This window comes from Loxodonta africana, chromosome 3, assembly GCF_030014295.1.
Source record: "Loxodonta africana isolate mLoxAfr1 chromosome 3, mLoxAfr1.hap2, whole genome shotgun sequence".
Taxonomy (NCBI): Eukaryota; Metazoa; Chordata; class Mammalia; order Proboscidea; family Elephantidae; genus Loxodonta; species Loxodonta africana.
In genome coordinates, this window is record NC_087344.1 from 193,363,718 (window position 1) to 193,372,333 (window position 8,616).

Below are 8,616 nucleotides of genomic sequence, written 5' to 3' on the forward strand. Positions count from 1 at the left end.
AGAAATGAAATAAGGCAATCTACAGAAAAAGCCAAGGAAAACACTGATAAAGCAGTGGAAGAAATCAAAAAGATTATTCAAGAACATAGTGGAAAAATTAATAAGCTGCAGGAATCCATAGAGAGACAGCATTCAGAAATCCAAAAGATTAACAGTAAAATTACAGAATTAGACAACTCAATAGAAAGTCAGAGGAGCAGAACAGAGCAACAGGAATGCAGAGTGGGGGAGTAAGAAGATAAAGCAATTGACACCAATATAGCTGAAGAAAAATCAGATAAAAGAATTAAAAAAAATGAAGAAACCCTAAGAATCATGTGGAACTCTATCAAGAAGAATGACTTGCACGTGATTGGAGTTTCAGAACAAGGAGGGATAACAGAAAATACAGAGGGAACAGTTGAAGATCTGTTGGCAGAAAACTTCCCTGACATCATGAAAGATAAAAGGATATTTATCCAAGATGCTCATGGAACCCCATACAAGATTGATCCAAAAAGAAAATCAACAAGACATATTATCATCAAACTTGCCAAAAACAAAGATAAAGAGAAAATTTGAAAAGCACCCAGGGATAAAAGAAAGGTCTCCTACAAAGGAGAATAAATAAGAATAAGTTCAGACCACTCAGCAGAAACCATGCAGTCAAGAAGGCAATGGGATGACATATATAGAGTACTGAAGGAGAAAAACTGCCAGCCAAGGATCATTCACCCAGTAAAACTCTCTCTCAAATATAAAGGCGAAATTAAGACATTTACAGAAAAACACAAGCTTAGAGAATTTGCAAAAACCAAACCAAAGCTACAAGAAATACTAAAGGAAATTGTTTGGTCAGAAAACCTATAACATCAGATAACAACACAACACAAAGGCACAGAACAAAACATCCTGATATCATCTCAAATAAGGAAATCACACACAAAAAAATTAAGGTTAATTTTAAAAAGAAAAAAATGCTCAAAACAGGGAATCATTGAAGTCATTATGTAAAAGATCACAGTAATCAGAAAGAGGACTAAATACAGGAGGCATAGAGCTGCCATATGCAGAGGAAAACAAGGCAATATAGGACGATACAAGTTAGGTTTTTACTTAGAAAAATAGGGGCAAATATTAAGGTAACCACAAAGAGGTCTAACAATTCCATAACTCAAAATAAAAACCAATAAAAACATGACGACTCAGCAAACATAAATTCAACTACTGTGAAAATGAGGAACACACAATTTACAAAGAAAAACAACTCAGCACAAAAAAGTAACTGGAAAAATGAAATTGACAACACACACAAAAAGACATCAAAATGACAGCCCTAAACACATAGTTATATATAATTAGGTTCAATGTAAATGGACTAAGTGCACCAATAAAGAGACAGAGAGTCTCAGACTAGATAAAAAAACACGATCCGTCTATATGCTGCCTACAAGAAACAGACCTTAGACTTAGAGACAAACAAACTAAAACTCAAAGGATGGAAAAAAATATATCAAGCAAACAACAAGCAAAAAAGAGCAGGAGTAGCAATATTAATTTCTGACAAAATAGACTTTAAACTTAAATCCACCACAAAGGTTAAAGAAGGACACTACATAATGATTAAAGGGAGAATTAACCAGGAAGATATAAAAATATTAAATATTTATGCACCCAATGACAGGGCTACAAGATACATAAAACAAACTTTAACAGAACTGAAAAGTGAGATAGACACCGCCACAATTATAGTAGGAGACTTCAACACACCACTTTCGGAGAAGGACAAGACTTCCAGGAAGAGGCTCAATAGAGACACGGAAGACCTAATTGTTACAATCAACCAACTTGACCTCATAGACTTATAAAGAACATTCCACCCAACGGCTGCAAAGTATACTTTTTTTTCTAGTGCACATGGAACATTCTCTAGAATAGATCACATATTAGGTCACAAAACAAACATTTGCAGAATCCAAAACATTAAAATATTACAAAGCATCTTCTCAGACCACAAGGCCATAAAAGTGGAAATCAATAACAGAAAAATCAGGGAAAAGATATCAAATATTTGGAAACTGAACAATACCCTCCTGAAAAAAGACTGGGTTATAGAAGACATTAAGGAGGGAATAAGGAAATTCATAGAATGCAATGAGAATGAAAACACTTCCTATCAAAACTTCTGGGACACAGCAAAAGCAGTGCTCAGAGGTCAATTTATATCGATAAATGCACACATACATAAAGAAGAAAGAGTCAAAATCAGAGAACTATCCCTACAACCTGAAAAAATAGAAAGCGAGCAACAAAAGAATCCATCAGGCACCAGAAGAAAAGAAATAATAAAAATTAGAGCTGAACTAAATGAATTAGAGAACAGCAAAACAATGGAAAGAATTAACAAAGCCAAAAGCTGGTTCTTTGAAAAAATTTACAAAATTGAGAAACCATTGGCCAGACTAACTAAAGAAATACAGGAAAGGAAACAAAAAACCCAAATAAGAAATGAGATGGGCCATATCACAACTGAAATTAAAAGAATCATATCAGATTATTATGAAAAATTGTACTCTAACAAATTTGCAAACCTAGAAGAAATGGATGAATTCCTAGAAACACACTAGCTACCTAAATTAACACAAACAGAGGCAGAACAACTAAATAGACCTATAACAAAAAAAGAGATTGAAAAGGTAATCAAAAAACTCCCAACAAGAAAAAGCCCTGGCCTGGATGGCTTCACTGCAGAGTTCTACCAAACTTTCAGAGAAGAGTTAACCCCACTACTACTAAAGGTATTTCAAAGCATAGAAAATGATGGAATACCACCTCACTCATTCTATGAAGCCACCATATCCCTGATACCAAACTCAGGTAAAGACATGACAAAAGAAGAAAATTACAGACCTATATCCCTCATGAACATAGATGCAAAAATCCTCAACAAAATTCTAGCCAATAGAATTCAACAACATATCAAAAAAATAATCCACCACGACCAAGTGGGATTTATACCAGGTGGCTGCTTAATATTAGAAAAACCATTAATGTAATCCACCATATAAACAAAACAAAAGACAAAAACCTCATGATCTTATCAATTGATGCAGAAAAGGCATTTGACAAAGTCCAACACCCATTCATGATAAAAACTCTCAGCAAAATAGGAATTGAAGGAAAATACCTCAACATAATAAAGGGCATCTTTTTTTTTTTTTTTTATACAAAGCCAGCAGCCAACATCATTCTAAACGGAGAGAGCCTGAAAGCATTTCCCTTGAGAACGGGAACCAGACAAGGATGCCCTTTACCACCGCTCTTGTTCAACATTGTGCTAGAGGTCCTAGCCAGAGCAATTAGGCTAGACAAAGAAATAAAAGGCATCTGGATTGGCAAGGAAGAAGTAAAATTATCTCTATTTGCAGATGACATGATCTTATACACAGAAAACCCTAAGGAATCCTCCAGAAAACTACTGAAACTAATAGAAGAGTTTGGCATAGTCTCAGGTTATAAGATAAACATACAAAAATCACTTGGATTCCTCTACATCAACAAAAAGAACATCGAAGAGGAAATCACCAAATCAATACCATTCACAGTAGCCCCCAAGAAGATAAAATACTTAGGAATAAATCTTACCAAAGATGTAAAAGACCTATATAAACAAAACTACAAAGTACTAGTGCAAGGAACTAAAAGGGACCAACATAAGTGGAAAAACATGTCTTGCTCATGGATGGGAAGACTTAATGTAGTAAAAAAGTCTATTCTACCAAAAGCCATCTATACATACAATGCACTTCCGATCCAAATTCTAATGACATTTTTTAATGTGATGGAGAAACAAATCACCAACTTCATACGGAAGGGAAAGAAGCCCTGGATAAGTAAAGCATGACTGAAAAAGAAGAAGAAAGTGGGAGGCCTCACTCTACCTGATTTCAGAACCTATTATACAGCCACAGTAGTCAAAACAGCCTGGTACTGGTACAACAACAGGCACATAGACCAATGGAACAGAATTGAAAACCCAGACATAAATCGATCCACATATGAGCAGCTGATATTTGACAAAGGCCCAGTGTCAGTTAATTGGGGAAAAGATAGTCTTTTTAACAAATGGTGCTGGCATAACTGGATATCCATTCGCAAAACAATGAAACAGGACCCATCCCTCACACCATGCACAAAAACTAACTCCAAGAGGATCAAAGACCTAAACCCAAGACTAAAACGATAAAGATCATGGAAGAAAAAATAGGGACAACCTTAGGAGCCCTAATACAAGGCATAAACAGAATACAAAACATTACTAAAAATGACGAACAGAAACCAGATAACTGGGAGCTCCTAAAAATCAAACACCTATGCTCATCTAAAGACTTCACCAAAACAGAAAAAAGACCACCTACAGATTGGGAAAAAAAATTTCAGCTATGACATCCCCAACCAGCACCTGATCTCTAAAATCTATATGATACTGTTAAAACTCTACCACAAAAAGACAAACAACCCAATCAAAAAGTGGGCAAAGGATAGGAACACGCACTTCACTAAAGAAGATATTCAGGCAGCTAACAGATACATGAGGAAATGCTCTCGACCATTAGCCATTAGAGAATGCAAATTAAAACTTCGATGAGATTCCATCTCACTCCAACAAGGCTGGCATTAATCCAAAAAACACAAAATAATAAATGTTGGAAGGGCTGTGGAGAGATTGGAACTCTTATACACTGCTGGTGGAAATGTAAAATGGTACAACCACTTTGGAAATCTATCTGGCGTTTTCTTAAAAAGTTAGGAATAGAACTACCATACAACCCAGAAATCGCACTCCTCGGAATATACCCTAGAAAAATAAGAGTCTTTACACGAAAAGATATACTCACACCCGTGTTTATTGCAACACTGTTTACAATAGCAAAAAGCTGGAAGTAACCAAGGTGTCCATCAATACATGAATCGTTAAATAAATTATGGTACATTCACACAATGTAATACTATGCATCGATAAAGAACAGTGACGAATCTATGAAACATTTCATAACATGGAGAAACCTGGAAGGCATTATGCTGAGTGAAATTAATCAGAGGCTAAAGGACGAATACTGTATAAGGCCACTATTATCAGTTCTTGAGAAATAGTATAAACTGAGAAGAACACATTCCTTTGTGGTTACGAGAGGGGGGGAGGGAGGGAGGGTGGGAGAGGGTTATTTACGGATTAGTTAGTAGATAAGAACTACTTTAGGTGAAGGGAAGGACAATACTCAATACAGGGAAGGTCAGCTCAACTGGACTGGATCAAAAGCAAAGAAGTTCCCGGGATAAACCGAATGCTTTGAAGGTCAGTAGAGCAAGGGCAGAGGTTTGGGGACTATGGCTTAAGGGGACTTCTAAGTCAATTGGCAAAATAATTACTATTATGAAAACATACTGCATCCCACTTTGAAATGTGGCGTCTGGTGTCTTAAATGCTAACAAGTGGCCATCTAAGATGTATCAATTGGTCTCAACCCACCTGGATCAAAGGAGAATGAAGAACACCAAGGTCACACGGTAACTATGAGCCCGAGACAGAAAGAGCCACATGAACTAGAGGCTTACATCATCCTGAGCCCAGAAGAACTAGATGGTGCCCGGCCACAACCGATGACTGCCCTGACAGGTAGCAAACAGAGAACTCCTGAGGGAGCAGGAGAACAGTGGTTTGCAGACCCCAAATTCTCAGAAAAAGGCCAGGCTTAATGGTCTGACTGAAACTAGAGGAATCCCAGTGATCATGGTCCCCAAACCTTCTGTTGGCCCAGGACAGGAACCATTCCCGAAGACTACTCATCAGACATGGAAGGGACTGGACAATGGGTGGGAGAGAGATGCTGATGAAGAGTTAGCTACTTGTATCAGGTGGACACTTGAGACTGTATTGACATCTCCTGTCTAGAGGGGAGATGGGAGGGTAGAGATTGTTAGAAACTGGCAAAATGGTCATGAAAGGAGAGACTGGAGGAAGGGAGCGGGCTGACTCATTAGAGGGAGAGTAAATGGGAGTATTTAGTAATGTGTATATAAGCTTATATGTGACAGACTGACTTGATTTGTAAATTTTCACTTAAAGCACAATAAAAATTATTTAAAAAAAAAAGCAAGAAGATACAACAGTGTAAGCAAACATATAATAAACTAATACCATAACTACCATTTGGCTCAGAGACAGAGGTCAATATCAAGTCACATAAAGAAACAGACCATGATCACCTCAACAAGCTCTCAAAACAAAGAATCAAGGGATCTTCTAGATGAAAGTGCATTTCTGGAGTTAATATACAGAACCCTTCAAGACATCAGGAAGGAATTGAGGCCATTCACAGAACAAGCCAAGGAACACACAGCTAAAGCAACTGAAGAAATTAAAAAGATTACGCAGGAACATAATGAAAAATTTCATAAGCTGAAAAAATCCATAGACAGGCAGCAATCAGAAATTCAGAACATTAACAATAAAATTACAGAAGTAGACTACTCAACAGAAAGTCAGAGGAGCAGAACTGAGCATGTGGAAAGCAGATTTTCTGAACTTGATGATAAATCACTTGGCACTTATATATTTGAAGAAAAATCAGATAAAATAATTTTAAAAAATGTAGAAACCTTAAGAATCATGTGGGACTCTATCAAGAGAAATAACCTACGATTGATTGGAGTACCAGAGCAGGGAGGAATAACGGAAAATACAGAGAGAATTGTTGAAGATTTGTTGGCAGAAAACTTCCCTGATATTGTGAAACACGAGGAGATATCTATCCAAGATACTCATCGAACTCCACATAACGTAGATGTTAAAAGAAAGTCACGAAGACATATTATAATCAAACTTGGCAAAACCAAAGATAAAGAGAGAATTTTAAGAGCAGCTAAGGATAAACGAAAAGTCACTACAAAGGAGAGCCAATAAGAACAAGCTCAGACTACTTGGCAGAAACCATGCAGGCAAGAAGGCAATGGGATGACTTATATAAAAATTGAAGGAAAAAAATTGCCAGCCAAGAATCATATGTCCAGCAAAACTGTCTCTCAAATATGAAGGTATAATTAGGACCTTTCCAGATAAACAAAAGTTTAGGGAATTCCTAAGAACCAAACCAAAACTACAAGAAATACTAAAGGGAATTCTCTGGTTAGAAAATGAATAATATCAGGTATCAACCCAAGACTACAACACTGGGCAGAGCAATCAGAAGTCAACCCAGACAGGGAAATAAAAAAAACAAAGCAAGATTAAAAAAAAAAAAAACTCAAAACAGTGTAATAGTGATGATATTATATAAGAGAAGACAACATCAAAACAATAAAGAGAGACTAAGAAACGTAGTCATAGATCTTCCATATGGAGAGGAAGATAAGGCAACACAAAGAAATAACACTTAGGTTTAAATTTAGAAAAATAGGGGTAAATAATAAGGTAACCACAAAGGAGACAAACTATCTGACACATGAAAATAAAATACAAGAAAAAAATAGAGACTCAGCAGAAACAAAATCAACAACAATGAATATGAGGAAAGTACAATATGTAAAGATAATCTCCTCAGCACATAAAATTCAGTGGGAAAAAGAAACTGTCAAGAACACAGAAAAAAAAAAGACTCCAAAATGATAGCACTAAATTTGTACTTATCCATAATTACAGTGAAAGTCAATGTACTAAATGCACCAATAAAGAGACAGAGAATGGCAGAGTGGATTAAAAAACACGATCCATCTATATGCTGCGTACAAGAGACACACATTAGACTCAGGGACACAAACAAAATAAAACTCAAAGGATGGGGAAAAAATATATCCAGCAAAAAAAAACAATCAAAAAAGAACAGGACTGGCAATATTAATTTCTGACAAAATAGACTTTGAAGCTAAATCCATCATAAAGGATAAGGAAGGACACTATATAATGATTAAAGGGACAATACACCAAGAAGATATAACCTTACTAAATATTTATGCACACAATGAAAGGGCTGCAAGATACATAAAACAAACTCTATCAGCATTGAAAAATGAGATAGACAGCTCCACAATGATAGTAGGAGACCTCAACACACCACTTTCAATGAAGGACACTACATCCTGAAAGAAGCTCAATAAAGACACAGAAGATCTAAATGCCACAATCAACCAACTTGACCTCATAGACATACACAGAACTCTCCACCCAACAGCAACCAAGTATACTTTCTTTTCTAGTGCACATGGAACATTCTCTAGAATAGGCCATATATTAGGTAGGTCATAAAGCAAGCCTTAGCAGAATCCAAAACATTGAAATATTACAAAGCATCTTCTCTGACCATAAGGCCATAAAAGTGGAAATCAATAACAGGAAAAGCAGGGAAAAGAAATCAAACACTTGGAAACTGAACAATGCCCTGCTCAAAAAAGACTGGGTTATAGAAGACATTAAGGATGGAATAAAGAAATACATAGACTCCAATAAGAATGAAATCACTTCCTATCAGAGCCTTTGGGACACAGCAAAAGCAGTGCTCAGAGCTCCATTTATATCAATAAATGCACACATCCAAAAAGAAGAAAGGGCCAAAATCAAAGAATTATCCCTACAACTTGAAC